This window comes from Microtus ochrogaster, unplaced genomic scaffold (assembly GCF_000317375.1).
Source record: "Microtus ochrogaster isolate Prairie Vole_2 unplaced genomic scaffold, MicOch1.0 UNK22, whole genome shotgun sequence".
Lineage (NCBI taxonomy): Eukaryota > Metazoa > Chordata > Mammalia > Rodentia > Cricetidae > Microtus > Microtus ochrogaster.
In genome coordinates, this window is record NW_004949120.1 from 2,037,157 (window position 1) to 2,056,938 (window position 19,782).

Here is a 19,782-nt window from a genome sequence, read left to right on the forward strand (position 1 = left end):
CTCACCTTCCAAGATATGGACGGAGGGGGGAGGACCTAAGACTTACCACAGGGCAGGGCACCCTGACTGCTCTTTGGACTGGAGAGGGAGGGGGAGAAGGGTGGGAGGAGGAGGAAAAGGGTGGGAGGAGGAGGAGGGAGGTGGGAGGCTGGGAGAAGGCAGAAACTTGTTTTTTTTTCCTTTTCTCAATAAAAAATAAAAAATAAATAAAAAAAAAGACACAGAGTGTTGGAATGGATTAAAAACCTCAGGCCCGGCTATACATGGTGCAGAAGACTCTGCTTCACCTCCTGGGACTGAATGTGAAGAAATGAATTATCCCATGTAACTGGAATCAAAAAGAATATGATCGTAATCATAATTGCATCATCTAAATCAATTTATATAAAAACAGCCAATGAAGCAGAGGTCACTATGTAATGCTGAGGTCGTTTGTTCAACAATTATTGCAAGTTTACATAATTGAAAGAGCACATAGCAATGGCCCTAAGGTACAAACAGGTTCAGTGCAAGAAAGTAAGGAGCCTTACCGCAGGAGTGTTAGCAACGGATAGACATCTGAGATAAAATCAACAGAGAAACATAACAGTTAACCTGCGTGCAAGTCCAGCTGGACTTAGCCCTCACAGAACATTACCACCCATGACTATAAAACACACATTTGCTTTCACAGGTCTAGGAAGAATCATGTCCTTTCCCTTGCCAGCTTCTCGATTCTGTTCTTCATTCCTTCAAGACCACCTCCAGCATCTTCGAAGCCCCTGCTTCTCAATTTGTTTCGCTATTGTCTTGACATCTGATTATGACTCCTCTTCTTTATGTGAGGCAGTTCCGGATTACCCAGGAAAAACTGCCTGCCGTCTTCTGACCCTGAGTCCCCTGCATAAATCTACTCTGTCACGTGAGGCAACCTCACATGTTCCAGAGAGTAAGACTCCCTTGGAGTGGTGTATTAATCTAGATAGCATAATCAAATATTTCTATTCTTGTCTTACCCTCTCTGAAGAGTGGATGGGGAGGTAGAGGGAGTGAAGTGGGGGAGGGGTTTGAAAACTGGGTCTGGTATGTAAAATGAGAAAAGATTGCTTTTTTAAAAAAATAAAGTGATTAATTTAAAAAGAATACATTTGATGAAGAAATTATTTTGAAACAACTCTTTGGTCTGGGGAGATGGATCAGTTGGTAACTTTTTTGAGTCAAGCATATGGGTCAGAGGTAGAGTCTTTAGGACCCACGGCACGGGTGCCATCCTTCCCCAAGTCTAAGAAAGAGTACAAGCTCCATGCTCCTCCTCACTCTCTCCCATGTCCTAGTCATTGTTTCTATATGCCAGGGTTGGGTGAAAGAAATAAGAAAAAAGTGAAAATAGAAATGTTCACTTTCACACATGGACTGTTCCCAGATCCAAGTGCTCTCTGCCATGTCAGGAACTCTACAATATCCTGTTAGCCCCTAAACTCATACATTTGATTTGTTATAAACCTAAAATGATATGTTCCTTGGTGATAAATGAATCTCTATTGAGAATTATTTTTAAAAAATACATCTTTCTCTCAACTACTTTGTATGCACAAAAGACACTCCAACACCCATTTGTGTTTGCCATCAATGGTACTTTGGGTTTAATTTGTCCTCATGATCTCATAGGGAGCAGCACTATTAGGAGGTGTGGTTTTGTTGGAGTGGGTATGGCCTTATTGGAGGAAGTGTGTCATTGTGGGGCTAACTATTGAGGTTTCCTATCCTCAGTATAATGCCCGGTGTCTTAGTTGATTTTCTGTTGCTTGGTATATGTAGGACTCTCAGCTACTACTCCAACACCATGTCTGCCTGCATTACACCATGCTCTCTGACATGGTGACAATGGACTGAACCTCTGAAATTGAAAGTGAGCCCATTCGATGAAATGTTTTCCTTATAAGAGTTGCTATGATCATGGTATCTCTTCACAGCAATAGAATACCCCAACTAAGACAGCATCCAAAGTTTATCTTGGTTTAATAGACTGTATTAGACACAGGCAAGTACCATTTACACCCTAACATTGTACTATCATCCTCTATTGTGGGCCCCTTTATAATAATAACTGGTTAGCTATTCACTCAGCTCTTATTCTGCCAAGCCTTTGGCCATGGCCTTTTTCTGTCACCTGATTTAATCCTAGCAAAGGAGTTCTATTTATTGTACTTTGGAGATTTTAAGGAATTCAACAAGGATAAAAGTTATTTTACCATCTGATAAAAATACAATCCTAGGAAACAGTTCTCTAAATATATGTATTGTTATTATTCACAGAAGGGCAGACATTCAAGATTAAGACAAAAATCCCATGAAAAATGAAAAATTGTAAATTCCCAGAAATTATAAAATCTGCAGTCCTCATTGCTTTCAAGCACAATTTGTTAGACTATTCAGGGAGATAATAAAATTACTCATCAACTTAACTCATTTTTATGTTATATGTAGTCATTTAAAAGCTGTATAACTAAATATACATATGTTTTTTAAACATATCAAAATAATATCACACAAATTAGATATTTTGTATCAGTTAATTTCTCATTGATTATGCATTTCCTCTCCTTACCTCAGACTACATCAACAGCTCATTATCCCAAGTGTCACTTATACATGTACCCATGCTTTCCGTGTCTCTACATAGTTGATATGCCCAGCACTGAGCCTCTTCTGCCAGAAAACAAAATATCACACGGAGTGGTGTATATCATGCTGATGTTTGATGTGTGCTTCCTTTCTGGCCAGAGTCCTCTTCCGGTGTCTTATGGCAGGTAATGGTGAGAGGTCTCCCTTGGGCCTCTTACATAACAACTTATTTTAATCATCTGTGACCTAATCCCATTCCCAAAACCTTCCTCTCCCTGTCCCTTCACCATGGAAACACAATATACACAATTGCAAGTCATGAACATTTGAACTATAATTGTGCACATGTGCATAGTTTTATGAAGCTGTTCATTATTTCATATTTTCAGTCATTTTTCATGTGAATTCCCTTGGACCGCTTGATAAAGGAAGGATCTTTTACTTCTTCATCATTTGTTTTCTCTCACATTATCCCAACCAATTTAATCAATCTTTCTACTGAACTGTTAGTTCGTTTCTTGTGGTTTCTAAATGTTTTCAGTGATATATGCTAATCAATTACTTTAGAATTATTTATTAAGTATCATGGTTTCCCCCCAGGAAATTCTCCTTATGTTAGTACATTTATTAAGCAAGCCATATGTTTCTCACTGACAGAACTCAAGATTGTTTTATATTAAATTATTACAGCTGTAAGAATCTACATTTTAGTAGAAATGGTTTCTGCCAGTGGCCATGGCAGAGAAGCAGAAGCGGGCAATTGAAGTTCAGGAAGTTGGCCCACTAGAAAGCAAAGCTCTGATGGGTGAATCTTAGATGGGCAAGGCCCTGAGGGCTTCAGCTCCAGAATGTCACTTGTTACTACTGTGCCTTTATATGTTTGTTGCTGTCATTGTTCTCTAGTATCTGGCATGGTGTGAATGGGTGTGGGAAGATCCCCGCTGCCTTTAATGCAGTGTGATTATCTCATGGAAATATCCCCTTCTACTGGGCATTCTTATTTGTTGATTATTATGAAGATTATTTCCTTTTAAGCTGTACAGCTTAAAGTGTTGCCTCTCGCCCCTGATAAAAATGGGGCTCTAGAGGATATAAAATAAGAACAAGAAAATGTCACACAATTTGTTTCTCTTGAGGGGTTGTATATGGACTGTGGATTAGGTTAATGATTAAGAAGAACAGCTGTTCCCAAGAAGCTAAATTAGTCTGAATTCTTTTAATCTTAATCTTGAGAGATGTGTTCACATGTTCTGGTGTACATTACAGTTTAAACAAAGCTTTAAATGACTTAAGTTTAGGTTAAGGTGATTTATTGATAGCTTTGAGGTAAAAAAAAATTCTGGGGAAACTACTTAAAGGAATACTTATTATAGCTGAATGTGGGACTCCTTGAGGTCAGGGAGCAGGAATTATGGGAGTAGGAATTATGGGAGCAGGCTTTATGGTAGTCTGGCTACTGTTGGCTGACAGTGCCTTTTTTCCTAGGATGGGTGAATGAATAAGGGTGATAACTAATTTCTTGTGCCTATTTCTACCTTAGCTTCCTGATATAAAAAAAACTGTTGATGAATGGGTATGCACTCTGAGGATTTAAAGTAGTGATGACTGATTCTTACTTATATATAAAAGTTTAGATTTGTGATTCTTCCAAGGTTTCTTATGAGATTACCTTTTGAGATAAGCAATAAAAGGATTGGTTCTTTGTAACCCCAAAGTACAGCCTGCCAGCAAAAGATAGCTTATTCCCAAGAAACATTGTGTTCAGAGAGCCTCCTAGGGCATTCAGGCTATCAACCACGTACACTGTTCAACCAGGACATAACTACTGCAGTGAGGGAGTCTTTGAAATATTTTCAAGAAAAGATTATGAACAATAGCCTGTACCCTCTCACATGTATTTTAAATAAATGCTAACTGGCCAGTAGCCAGGCAGGAAGTAAAGGTAGGGCAACTAAACAGGAAGTAGAGGCAGGGCAAGGAGAACAGAATAATCCTGAGAAGAGGAAAGATTTAGTCTGCAGTTGTCACTCAGACACAGAGGTCTACAATAATTGTAAATTGATTGGCCTATTAGCTCAGGCTTCTTATTAACTCTTATAACTTACATTAGCCCATTATTCTTGCCTGTGTTACCCACGTGGCTTTGTACCTTTTACAAAGAGGCTCATTAATGTATATAATGTATAACCCATCTCATATCCTCTATCATCTCTGTCACATCCCTATCCAAAATTAATGGCTTTGTTTGTTTGATTGTTTGTGGATTTCACATCATTCATACTGATCCCACTTACCTCCCCGTCTCCTCACATCTCCCCTCTGCCCTTGCAATGTTCCCCCATAAGCAAAAGCAAATTTAAAAGAAAAACAAAACGCCTAACAAAATGAAGACATAAAACAAAAAAAGAAGAAGAATCTTGCTATGTAATCTGTATGTGCCTCCTCGAGATACATAGTTTACCCTTTAGTTCTTTCATGCTTACTTGCAAGTATTCTTTGCCATAAGTCTTTGGTCTGGCTGTGCAAACGTTCTCATTGGACTTTCTTTGTACTGTCAGTCCCCAAATTATGATATTGATTAATAATTGTGAAATCTTGCCAATTAGCTTATGCTTACTCCCAACTAGCTCTTAGAAGTTAAATTAAATTGTTTCTATTAATCGATATTCTGCCACATACCTCTTTATCTCTCCTCCATTCTCTACATCCAAATCTCTCTGTGTCTGATGGGCAAAGTCCTGCTTACCTCAGACTCTTTTTGACTTCCTTTCCTTCTGGGAATTCCCACCTATTCTCTCTTGCCTAACTATTGACCATTCATCTCTTTAGTAAATCAATCAGAAGGTACCTTAGCAAAAACACATCTTCACAGTGTATGTAAAGATTATTGCACAACATCTGGTTCAAGGCCTCTGGTTTCTGATACACCACTGATAACGGGTTCTTATTGAGGCATCTCTTAGATATTCTGCTGCTGTTCTGTCTCATGATAATTCTGCTGGTTTGGATCTATAAGTTTGTCCACTTCACATGCTCCAACAGTTCATAGATTCTGTGGATGTAGGGGGGTGGGCCAACTCATATCACTGGTTCTATAATTGCGTGGTAGTTGAATTGGTCAGCTCAATAGCTTTCCCTAATTGTCACTACCCAGGTGAGTGATCCAGCATTGTCTCAACTAGTTCACCCAATGCAGCGTACAGCAAGGAGGAGACCCAATCCTCTTGCTTTAGGACCCTCAGATACAAGTCCCCTCACTCATCGCAAGGGCCAATTCTACCATTTTGCACAAGTAGAGTGCAGGGTCCAATCTCTCCCCTGATTGCTGTAGAGGGAATTAGAGGGGCTACAGAATCAGCTCTCTGCTCCCATGCCCTCAGGACTGGTTTACCTGCAACACTGACAACAATCTCAACTCTGGTGTGCTGCCCAGATGGGAAGCAAAGGCTGCTTTCTCAAGCACTGTAGCTAGTGAGTGCAGCTTCCTGGGCACTGCCAGCACAAACTCTGATGAGGTCCATGGAGCATTTAAATAGGTTTTGTGAGCAGAGTGCTACAACCTGCTTAATGGTGCAACATACATCTGCTATATACTTGAAACCGGGGCAATGTTCACAGCATTCAGAGGCAGTAAACAGACGTCCACCAGGTTGGACTGGGCAGAGCAAACAGGAAAGGCCGAATTTGTCCTAGCAATGTGGCAGCTTAAGTTTTTAAGAAATGCTTAGCATTTTAAGAAGCATTTCTGGTCAAAAAATAATTACAGATGAACAATAAAGGCAAATTCAGATGAAAAAGCCTCTAAATGGGTCACAAAGCTTGGAAGAGATAAGATAAAGAATACATAGGGTCATAAAAAGAAGTAAGTGGCTTTTTAAAAAAGCAAAGTCTTTAAAGAGACAGAGTACAGACAGTAATAAATTAAAAGTAATAAAGAAAAATAAGTCATGGAAAATTTACAGAGTCTGGATTATGTATATTATTGTGTTTTCTATGAATTTTTTGACTGTGAATGAGCTAAGTACAGAGAGAAATTTCATTGTACAAACTGTTAAACTAAACCAGAATATATACTCTAAAGGTATATTGATTTCAAAATATGGGTCTAAGGATATGTTGCTTTGGATTCCTTTCAGACTAATGTGATCAAGACCCCCTGAAAGGTTGCCGTGAACACTCCCCAAAAAAGATTTCATTAAACAAAAAGCAGAAGGTAGTTTAGGGAGAACTATGCCCAAATTCCCTAAATTATTGTTTATAAATGTTTGTTTACAGTTAAAGGGGGATATGCTATAGAGATCTGCATTGGTATGCAGTTTGATTTATTGATACAAATTTATGGTCAATTGTGTTACATGTATATTTCTGCTCTTGATTAAGGTATTGTGTTTGTGTAGCTTATTTAAAAATGTAATATATAATTAGGAAATATAGGTTAATAGATAATCATCTATAATAGTCAAGCTCGTAGTCACATTACTTAGATTTATACATGTACAGACATATATTTCAGATGGATAGGCGTTCTTCAAACCTTTCAAGGACAACAGAATATGACATTTTAAATGTTTAAGACCTTAGGACTTTTCATGACAATGAGACATATCTGCTCCTGGCAGCACCAATTATTTCAAGAGGCATGAAAGAGGCTCCTTATGGAGTTTGTTAGACATTTGGGCAAGAAATTGCTCTTGCCTAGACTGCTTGATAAATTGGACATGCAGGACATGCAAAGAAATGACTGTCGAACTTGCCTAAAGGTGAGATGATCCTTTGGGTTTCTACTTCATGAAAGAATCTGCCAGGTATTCTTCAAGACACTAAAGAAAGCAACTGATGGACTTTCCCATTGCAAGGCAGAACAGATCTTCAAATTTCTTTCTTCATGGAAAAGTCTACTGGATATATGGGCCTGTCTACTGAAGATTGGATGCCCCAAGAACACAGAACTTTGGGTGACTGTCCAGCAATGAAATGTCTCTGTCATTTCTAGAGTTTTGGAAGTTGCTTACAATGCACTTCCTGTTTACTTAGGTAATGCTATATCCTTCTGGAGTCTTTGATGGAGCTGAAGAATATGTAGTTATAGTTATAATTTTTCTTAGTTATCATAAAAGATAAGGTAGATATAAATATTCTAACTGTAATTCTTGCTTGATAACTGATTTGTTATATATAATTTTACTATGTTAAAGTTAAAACTTTCATTTTTATTTAGAGAGAAAAGGGGAGGTGATGTGGGATTCCCCTCTGTATGTTGAGAATACCAATGGTTAGTAAAGAAACTGGTTTGGCCTGATAGGGTAGAGTAGAACTAGGTGGAAAAAAATAAACTGAATGCTGGGAGAAAGAAAGATGATGATCAGAGAGATGCTATGGAGCCACTGCCAGAGACAGGCATGCTAAAACCTTGCTGGTGGCCATGACCCTCATGGTAAAATATAAAATAATGGAGATGAGTTAACTTTAGATGGAAGAGCTAGCTAGCAATATGCTTAAGTAATTGGTTAAGCAGTGATCTAATTAATACAGTTTCTGTGTGGTTATTTTGAGAGTCTGGGTGGCTAGGAAACAAACAATCAGAGGGTGGCCAGAAACATCCTGGTGGCTCCCTACAACAAGTGAGAATCAAGGCTAGCTCTCCCACTCTTATGATACCAGAACCATCGGTGAGGAAAAGCTGTCCCCCTGTGACAGATGAGAGTGCTGGTCCTGGGATACTACAATTTAACTAGACAAAAATTTTAGGTTCTACCTTGGGACTGCCATTTCTTATGTTATGGGATTTTTACTCAGTTTACAGCATCAAACATGGATTCCCTCCTATGAAGCGGCCCTGAATTCAATAGTGGCATGATTGGTTACCTATATCCTATAACAGTTATGCACTATTATATAAGCATACATTTGCCTGTGAGGTTGATGATGTAGTCTATAGGATTCACAGCTGGATAAAACCATTGATGTCTTACACTTAGCATTTTACCTAGTTTGTAAAACTGATTCTACAAAAAAAATATTTTAACTTCCCAAATGAATTATAAAATCACAATATACATACAAATCATGCAAGGATATGACTTCTAGGGAATCTCAAGGATCTTTCTAGGGAGAAATTTCTCTACTTATATTAATACGTTGAGATAAACTAACAATCATAATAATATCCTGTTTTTACAATTTAAACCTTTTAAAGAATAAATTATGCTTTAAACCATACATTTTCTAAAATATCCATATTACAGTAATTATTATTTCATAACGAATTTGTTCACTAGTTATTTTTTTAAATATTTATTTATTTATTATGTATACAATAGTCTATCTGTGTGTATGTCTGCAAGCCAGAAGAGGGCATCAGACCTTATTACAGATGATTGTGAGCCACCATATGGTTGCTGGGAATTGAACTCAGGACCTTTGAAAGAGCAGGCGATGCTCTTAACCGTTGAGCCATCTCTCCAGCCCCTCACTAGTTATTGTTAAGTACTTTTTAAATGTCAGAAATATTTGAATAAAGATACAAGAAACAATTCCCAATCCTTTCAAAGTTCATAAAATATCCTGAATATTATACATATGTATATAACATATATACACACTCAATACTTATAATTGAGAAAAGAAATTTGTGGGCATAATAGAAGTGAACTGTCATGGAAATTTGAAAACATCTGTATACATCACAATGCTGTAACACTGAAATCAATATGTGGTTATAAAGCCAAAATTATTTTACTAACGAAAGAGAGAAACCAAGAGACATTTTTGTCTTAAGAACACAAACACTTACTTAGAATACTGAAACTATAATGCAAGCCCTGCATATTTAAGAGGAGAGAGTGGGGAGCTTGTGTGGAGATGATTCTTGGGATTGAATACTGATTATGACACTGACGCTCTTCTTGGATGTCAACTTGACTGTAATGGCTATGCTTAGAACTATGACTACATCAGAACTAACTAAAGTCCAAGCTGCTGGGTATCGCTGGGAGGCTTAGTTTTCTTAATTAAACTACTCGAAGTATGAAGACCCCACTTTTAACGCAGATCTTGTGTTGTTGGAAGATCCATCTTTAATTTGATCTACACCTTCTTCTGGCAGCCTTTATAAAGGGTGTAGAAGAAGGAAGCTTGCTTTCTTTACCTGCTTTCTTACACTCTCACTGGCAACTTCATTCCTTTACTGGCATTACAGCCTACTTTGGTATTCTGTTGTATACTGAAGACCAGCAGAGACATACAGCCTCATAGATTGAACAACTACCGGATTCTTGAAACTTCCATTTGTAGACAGACTTTGTTGGACTACTAGGACCACAGCCTGTAAGCCATTCTAATAAATCTATATTTATTAAGAAGGAGATATATATTATAAAAGCTCTGTTCCTCTGGAAAATCTTGACTAATACAAAGACTCATTCAAACAAGAAAAGAAAGATAAACCAAGTGCATTTGTTTAACTACCAAATCCTGCCTATATTTTTGATGTCTTGGTTCAGGGTAGGCAAAGTTGTAGTACTGGCGCATCTGTATTGACCTGCCCTTGAAGTTCTGACAGGCTACTAAGAGTACCTCCTGCATTCATTCACTACATTACCTTTTAAAAGGGTCCTCCCCACTTCCCATCTTTCCCTTTATCTCTCTATGACTGTCTCACCCTCCCCACCTCTCTCTCTCTCTCTCTCTCTCTCTCTCTCTCTCTCTCTCTCTCTCTGCCTCTGCATCTCTGCCTCTCTCTTCTCTTCTGCTGCTTCTGGCCCCAGAGGCCAGTCTCCCCTTTCCCTCCTTTTATGTTCCCTTTCCCCTAATTCTTTTTAGTTAAAAGAGTCTTCTACATGAACTCTGTCTCATGGCATCTTTCTCTCTTGTGCCACTTTTTTTTTTTTAAAAAAATTACAACCAAAGTTCCTGTCGTTCCATAAGTCTGAAACTTTTTTCTGTTGATAAGATTGTTTGAGTAAATATATTGTGTGTAAATCTTCTAGTATAACCAGACATTTCAGATACTAAAGTCTCCATCATACTACTAAGTATATAATTTAGTTTCTGCCTAAAGGAAAGATCACTTGTTAATGGACTTAAATAGTTCAGTGACAAATCAAGTTTGAATAGTGACAACAACACGTAGCTAGTAAATACAGCAAAAAAGTCTTTCAAAGGCCTGTCTCCAGTGTGGGAAGAAATCACTGAGATATGTATCTACCTTCTGTCTTTTAATGTCTTTTTTTAAATTTAAAATCTCTCATTCTGAATATATATATATATGTAGATAGATAGATAGATAGATAGATAGATAGATAGATAGATAGATAGATAGATAGATAGATTTCTTTAAACTTCAACGTGTTCTCAACCTGTGAATTATGACTTCTTTGAAGTGAAATGACCCTTTCATGGGGGTTGCATATCAGATATCCTGCATACTAGATATTTACATTACTATTCTTACTATAGCAAAATTACAGTTATGAAATAACAACAAAATAATTTTATTGTTGGGGGTCACCATAACATGAGGAATTGTTTTAAAGAGCAGTAGCTTTAGGAAGGATGAGATTCACTATTTTAAAGTAAGTTTCCTGATATTAACTTAAATCAAAAGTTTAGCAGTTTTGTGATACTTCTTTCCAGTACAGTATCACATTCTTGCCATGAAAGAAAAGTTTTACATACTGTGTGATCTTATATTTCCCAATAATCAGATTGGCTGCCTTAAACTGAATAAGTTGCAATAAGCACTTAGAAAAGCATCACAGAAGTCACCGTTTTTAAGAAAGTTCTTAAAAGTACACAGCTGTTGGGCTTCCTCTGCTTGAAAGGCCAGATGCTACAGGTAATATGTATGGGCAGCTGATACCTTCCAACCTCAAAATGGAGTTTGTAATGCTATGATATCTTGTTTGTACAAATAAAGCTTGCCTGAAGACTAAAAGGCAGAGCTAGCCACTAGCTAACCATAGATGTCTGGGGGTCTAAATAGACAGACAGGAAGTGATATCACTGGGAGGAGAGATAAGTGATAAGGCAAAAAGAAACAAGAAACTCAAGTCTCTTTTTGGCTGGGAAGTAGAGAGGTACGATGACAGTGGTTTTGCTCCTTTATCTCTCTTCTCTCAGTCTTTCCTTCAACATTTGTCTCCAGGCTTTTATTAATAAGACCTATTAGAACTAGTGATCTACTATAAATTATTCATAAGCACTTGAAAAGTACAATTGAACAGCAGAATGTAAATAACTGTCCAATACTTAGTTTGTTTTGCTGGGTTTTTTTGTTGTTGTTTTTCCAGATAAACCAATTAAATCGATCCCTTCTTAGTGACACAGAACACTATAACTTTTTTTTTTCTTTTAAACACCGCTTGGCCCATTACATCTAGCCTTTTCTCGGCTAACTCTCACACCTGAACTAGCCCATTTCTAATATCCATGTAGCTCACGAGCTGGCTTACCAGGAATGATCTTAACCTGCATCTTCCTGGAGTGGGAGAACCATGGCAACTCTCTGACTCAGCTTCTTTCTCCCAGTCTTCCATTCTGTTAACTCCACCCACCTATATTCTAACCAATAAAATGGGCCAAGGCAGTTTCTTTATTGCTTAACCAATTCAACTTTCCGCAGTACATTTTCTCATAGGTGTATAGAGAAAAGTTTTCCAAAGGAAGGCACTGTGCCTCCATAAAGCAGCATGAGACAATGCCTATTGTGAGACAATTGATACCCAAGTGCACATAGAAGACAACTGTTCCATTACCCGCAGCTGCCAAAGCTCTTGCCAGTGTCCTTGATTGACTGCTTCCTTCCAGGGGCTGGTCTTCTTTTACTGTAGAAGGTGTCACAGAATGTAAAGCAATTTGGTGTTTTTGACAGATCTTATCCCATTGGTTGGCAAAGTAAGCCAAGTTTTCATGTTCTTTGAGTCAGATAACTTCTTTGGAGACTATGATATGCAGTTAAGCATGCATTTATCCTCACGAGGAGTGCGCTTGTCTGCTATGATGAGAGCTCGCTCACTGGGGACTTGGGAGCACCTCACACTTCTGTAAACTGCTTTCCATATGGAGGATTGAGAAGTAAGGGTGACAAATGGCTCCATTAGCACTGGCTACATAAATACTTCAGATGCTTTCTCTGGCTCCTAGGGAAAATTTGACTCAGAAGAATGTGCCTTGGATAATGTCTTGAGTTCAGAAATTAATAAAAATAAATCACCATTAAAATAGTCACTACTTACCAGTGGGTTTTATTTTTTTCTGAGCTTCTGATTTGGTTGTTTGTACACAGAACATCACAGATGTCGAAACACAATCAGCGAAGCTTCAGCCACGGAGGTTGTAAGGTAACTCTAAGTGCCAAGTTCTTGTGTCTGCTCTTCATGCAGTTAACATTCTTAGAAAAGTGCTGGAGTTTGAACCTAGAGCCTTGAACATACAAGAGAAAAACTCAACCACTGACTTTAGCCCCCTTTTCAATTTAAGCCTTAAACATCTTGTTAAGAGGCTACATTTCTGAAACACTGGCTGGAGTAGTGAAACAGTACATAATAAATGGCAAAGAGGTTGCCAACTAATCATTCCATCTTCACTCATCATTAAATGCATATTCAATATGCTTATTTACTGTATTTTTGACATCTCATATTCTTCTTCTTCATGTGTTGGCGATAAGTAATACAAATGAACTTTCATCTGCTTTCATAAGGTAAATGTTTGAAGAAATCTGTTGATAGTGACAATAAGCAAGCAATTATGAGGAAAAAACAGAGCTCACCAGTGACAAGACAGTAAAGAGCAGAGAGACATAGAAACAGACAATGGGGACTTTCCTGTATATTAAAACTAGGCAGAAGTACAGCTTCAGAGATAGAGAAGTTAGTCCACAATTGCTAAATTGGAATTCAGGCTGACTCTTTAGAGCTTTTCCCAGAGCAGGGCTTATGAATTATGTAGAACATCGTCACAACAACTGGTGAATGACCAATGTAGAAACAGGAAATGAATAGACAACTAAAGTTGTCATGACAAAATCTCCTCTAGTTCAATAAGATTAAAATTCTCCGACAAGCCACACAAATCTGTCAGTGCGATGACACATTATGTGGCTAGCTTATGCACCTGGCTGCTAATTAAATCAGCCTTTCTGATCAGGTAAACAAGGGAATAAAATGGTACGGAATTTATCAGTGCTTGTTTTAAAATGAAGAATAACTTAAGGTAAGTTTTTGGTAGTAAGGAACAATTAGCTGAAGAAAATACAAAAAAGATGTCCTGAGCTAGTATCTGTGCAGCAATCTAGACAGAAATATATCCAAATCATATCACTGTTCTGTAGAAGTCTTAAAGAAAGAGCTTTTTCACAATGAAGCATATTTTAATTTACCAGACTATCTTAATATCATGATGGAAAGAAATACTTTGAAAGAACAACATGGAGGGAGTGTAAATCAAAGTGGGAATGGAGAGATAAAGCTAGAAAAATGATCCAAGTCTAAGAAAAGAAAGCAAGAATATCTGTTTCTCGGTTGAGAAACATCAAATGGACTAGGTGAGTAAAGTCTAAAAAGGCAGGAAGATACAAAGTTTACTTTCTGTTGAAATGTATTTTCTACAGAAAGGATATGAATATTAAATGCAAAAGTGCAATAAAATCAAGTAGTAATAAATACTATGAAGTCACAAAAGCATAATGAAACAGTGAATTTCTTGATGTCTGTGTGGGACCTGAAATGGAATTGTCAGAGAGCTTCTCTGGAGAGAATGAATAATAATAAGCCAGCCACACTGTATCTGGAAGAAAGGATACAAAAGAATGGAAAGTACTCAGGAAGCTTTATACTGTTGCTGTGGCTGTCATGCATTAAGACTAGCCAGAGAAATCAGTGAGGATGGAATGCACAGAAGAAGCATTTGAAGCAAATGAAGTCACAAAAGGAAATCCCATACTGGATTAGGAAGTATGAGCTGGCTAGATCAATCTTTACATGATTCCAAGATAACTGCTCAAATTCAGATGTGATTTGGAAGACTAATATTGAGGCTTCACATTTCTTCATTCATCTATACATTTATACATACATACATACCTACATATACATAAACATATATATATATGCATACATACATACTGGGAGCAAAGTAAGAGGTTCATAAAATTCAAATATTGGTTAATATATACATATATATACACTACCATTTCAATATACAGATGAACTGTGATTATATTAAAGATATTTTCTTAAAATAGAATTGGAAGAACTTTTTGTAAATTCAGTCAGTACCAAAATGTAAGAAAAGATATCAAGCAACCAAAGGATAGAATCAAAATCAGAGTGACAGAAAGGAAAAGAGAAGCCATGTGACAATTATATTAAAACTTTGTTCTTTGAAAACAAACTAGATTTCTTTTTTGCATTCAGGTATATAATAGTAGTGACATAAAAAATAAGCTGTAAGTTTCTTTGGCTTTGAAAACATATGAAGTAATAGAAAAGTCTACAAGGTTGGTTGTGTTCAGGATAATATTAAAAACTCACCTTACTAAATATATGGAACTAGAAAAAAAATTAATTCTGAATGAAGTAACCGAGAATTCAAATGTGATGTTAGCTATTAAATAAGTGATTAATAAACTGCAATCTATAGAACCATAGAGGTTATGTACAGGGTAAATAACTATAGGGGACAGGGAGATCTTTTTAGGAAAGGAAGATAGAGTAGTTACAGATGGATTGGGGACTGGAACAAGATGATGAAGCGGGAAGGGGAAGGGAAAAGGGAAAGAGAGGAAACATGAAGAGAGAAAGCTAAAATAAAGGGACATTGAGGGTTAGTATGGAAACCTAATATAGTAGAAGCTTCCTTAAAAATATGCATATATGTAGGCAACCTAAGTGAAATTGACAAATAATGGAGAGATAAAGTCTCAACTGCCCATCTCTTGCCACCAAAGTTTCCAGTACCAAGATAGGGTTACATCTAATTGAATTGTTCACCAAATGGGGACCCATGGAAACCTACAAACAATCCAGGATATTGTCAACAAACTGATGGTGAGAATGTTGTGGTGGTTTGAAAGAAAATGGCCCCCAAACAGAGTGAGACTATTAGAGGGTATGGCCTTGTTGGAGTAGATGCAGCATTGAGAAGGAAGTATGTCACTGTGGGTATGACTTAGAGGACTTCTATTCTCAACCTGCTCCCAAAATTAACATCCACTTCCTCTTGCCTAAATATCAAGATGTAGGACACTCAGCTCCTCCAGCACCATGTCTGTGAGCATGTTGCCACATCCACCCGTAATGATAATGTACTGAACCTCTGAACTATAAGCCACGCAATTAAATGTCTCCCTTTATAAGAGATGCTGTGATCATGGTGTCTCTTACCAGCAATAGAAACCCTAAAACAAATGTACTGATGAAGACAACACCAATATGACCCTCCTCCATCACCAATATAACTTTTTGAATATGGAAATATCCATCTGGTGCCTAAATAGAGACTTCACATGTATGCTATAGCATGTTTAATACATGAAGGCAGTATGCACACTACCAAAGGAGAAAACAAAAACTCAGCTACAAATGGTTTGATCTACAATGTTGTCCTGACTGCTAGACATGCTTGTACAATGCTGGCACAAACTACAATGTGGTACCAAAATGGTGACACAATCTGAGAATAACGAATCAATATCTGATTTGACTTAAGGCCAACTCCATGAGATAGAACCCAAGCCTGATGCTGCATGGATGACCAAGAAACCCAGACTAGATAGCCTAGGCATCTAGATAAAACAAAATCCTATTGTTCTACTAAAAGAATGTAGCAACAATATAACTACTAATGACATTCTGCTATATTCATAGATCAATACCTTGCTCAAGCTTCCTCCTGCTGCAATGAGAACAAATATGGTGAGCCACAGCCAGAAAATATACAGAGAGTGAGAGACTTTGGAACACTCAGGCCTAAACAGGATGTCTTCATCAAATCCCTTCCCTCAGGTTTCCCAGAATCTTGCAGAAGAGGAGGCAGAAAGAGTGTAAGAGAAAACATCAAGGAAATAAAGCCCGCTAAAGCAACAGGATGGTGCACATATGAACTCACAGAGACAGAGGCAGCATTCACAGGGTTGTTTTAAGTATATGTATGGCTTCCTGTTTAATGTTTTTATGGGATTCTTGAGTGTGTGAATGAGTGAATGTCTGCATCTGTATCTATTTCTGGTGACTTTTCTTGAGCTCTTTTCCTTCAGGTTGTTTGCTTTGTCTTATTCTGGTGTGTTAGTTTCTAATTTATCTTACTGTGTTTTATTTCTCTTTATTATTATGCCATAGAAGCTTGTTTGTTTTCTATTGACCTAAAGAAATGGGGTAGAGCTAGATGAAAAGAGAGGTGGGGAGGAAATCAGAGAGTAGAGGAAAAGGAAACCACAATCAGTGTATATTATGTAAGAAAAAAAATCCATTTCCAGTAAAAGGAAAGAAACTCAGCTGATGTGGGAGTGTCATATATCAATCTGTTGATTTCATTGGTTAAGTAATAAACAAACTGCTTGGGCTCATAGCTTAGAACATAGGTGGGTGGAAAAAACAGAACAGAATGCTGGGAGGAAGAGGAAGTGAGCTCAGACTGACAGCTCTGCTCTCTGGAGCAGAGACGCCATGCTGCCCACTCCCGGGCAGACACACGTGATGAAGCTCCGACCCAGGATGGATGTAGGCTAGAATCTTCCCGGTAAGACCGGTGCTACAGTTTATTAAAAATAGGTTGATCGGGATATCAGAATTAGCCAGTAAGGGCTAGAGCTAATGGGCCAAGCAGTGTTTAAAAGAATACAGTGTCCATGTAATTATTTTGGGGCATAAGCTAGCCAAGCGGCTGGGGTGCTGGGGACTCAGCCCCGCCGCTCCTATTACTACCAATGGTGCCCAGACGTGTGGACAACTGAATCCACTGAAAGCCTGAGAAAGCTTGGGAAAGAGTAAAGCATGTTTTCTTGGTAGCAACAATTTCTCGGGTCTACTATGCTTGCTAGAGGCAACCAAGAGCTCTCATCTAAGAGAGGCTTCCTGACTCAGCTTTAGCTGCAAAACCCTGTAGCTCATTAAGAGGTCCTGCCACGAAACACTTAAATGGTGTTGACAAAAAGCTGAATGCATGCTTTTCTGTTTTCAGCCGTAGCAGGAAAAAAGCTGCACCATTTAAAAATGCCAGCTTTCTGGGCTGTCCTGCCAGGGCAAACTCTGACTCTTTTACACAGGCGGTTCATGCAGTTTGCAAGGACAAACTGCTGAAGCTCGCTTGCTGGCAGGGACCTTGAAATGCCATAGACTTGTGGCAGTAAACGTGGCTACAGCTAGTACCTCAGCCATGAGGCTGGAAAGCTAAGGAATGAACTGGATCTAGCTGGAAAAGCCATGGCTTTAGTCCTACTGATATTACTTGGTACATTAAAGACTCATATGGTCAGAAAAAGAGAGATATACAGTAAAGAGAGCGTCAAAGACAAACAAAATTTTTAAATAATTTTACAGTGTTAAAAATATATGCAGACTAAACGTTGAAGTTCTTAAAGTAAAAAACAAAAATAAGGAAGAAAGAGTAGTTGGGTGTGGTAGTACACACCTTTAATCCCAACACTTGGGAGGCAGAGGGGAGATTGACCTCTATGACTTCAAGGTGTGGTAGCACACGCCTTTAATCCCAGTGCCTAGAAGGCAGAGACAAACAGATCTCTGTGAGTTCAAGGTGTTGTAGCGTACACCTTTAATCCCAAATGCTTGGGAGGCGGAGAGTTCAAAGACAGCCTGGTCTACAGAGTTATTCCAGGTCAAAGATACAGAGAACCTGTCTAAAAAGCAAAACATAAAAGTAAAAATATACAAAATATACAAAATAGAGGTTAAAATAAAGCGCACAAAGATGGAAAATACACAGAGAATTTTGATACTGTATTCTATTATGCTATCTTTGAATTGTTTGAATGCTGAGGAAAGAGCAACAGCTGCTAAAGGATATTTGTTTATAAATGCTGCTGAACTAATCCAACATAGATATTTTGAAAATGTCTTGACTTTGAAATTTGGATCTAAGGACATGATGCTTTGGAAAGGAGTTTCTTATTTTGTTTTCACAGAGGATGAGACCCTGTTCATTTCTTCTATTCTGATATGGTATGATGGACCATGCCCTCTTGAAGGGTTGCAGTAAACATCTTCAAAAAATTGCTTCACTCAACTGCCAACTGAGATGAAACTAGCACACAGGTTATACCATGAAAGACCTAATTAACGATGCCCCCATTCAGCAGGAAGCAGTTTGGAGAGAAAAAACTGCCCCCATGTTTCCAAATATGGTTTATAAACATTCTTTAACATTTAAAGGGGGATATGATATAGATATGAATAATTTGTATTAGTATAGATTTTGCTTTATTGATAGAGATTTAAGGTCAGTTTTGTTATAGGTAATTTTGCTATGTTAAAGTTAAAGCCTTACTTTTTTTGTTTAAACAGAAAAAGGGGAAGTGATGTGGGAGTGTCATATATCAATCTGTTGATTTCATTGGCTAAGTAATAAACAAACTGCTTGGGCTCATAGCTTAGAACATAGATGGGTGGAGAAAACAGAACAGAAAATATCATATGTTCTCACTCATAAGTGGCTTTTAAACATAAACCAAAAAGAAAAAAAAACAGTCTACCATCTCAACTAGCCAGCTTGGAATTGTCCTGAGCATTTTGGAGTCCAAAACCATTATTTGAGTGGTATTTATTGGTTCAATGACAATATTATGGATCAGGTAGAGTCATTGTTGTGGGGCCTCATCTTCTTTCAGAGACTGCTGTTAGAAAAACGTATTGTTCACTGTGGAAAACTTAACATTATTAATATCAAAACAGAAAGTTTAAAATTTAAGATAGATATATATCCAAAGAAAGGTTCTAAAGGATCAAAAATGAGGATGAGAGGAAAGATATTTGTGACAACAGTAGTCCCTAGGTTTTGATATTTTTCTGTCCCATGCCAGGTGACTCTTCTGATATCAGAAAGAGACTCTGAATTTTTTTTGACAGCATGCTTAGATTTAGAAGAGAGAGCAGCAACATTCCAACTCCAAAGTCAGCTTTAATTTTTAATTCAAGTATGACAACATTTTTGAGAAATAGAGAC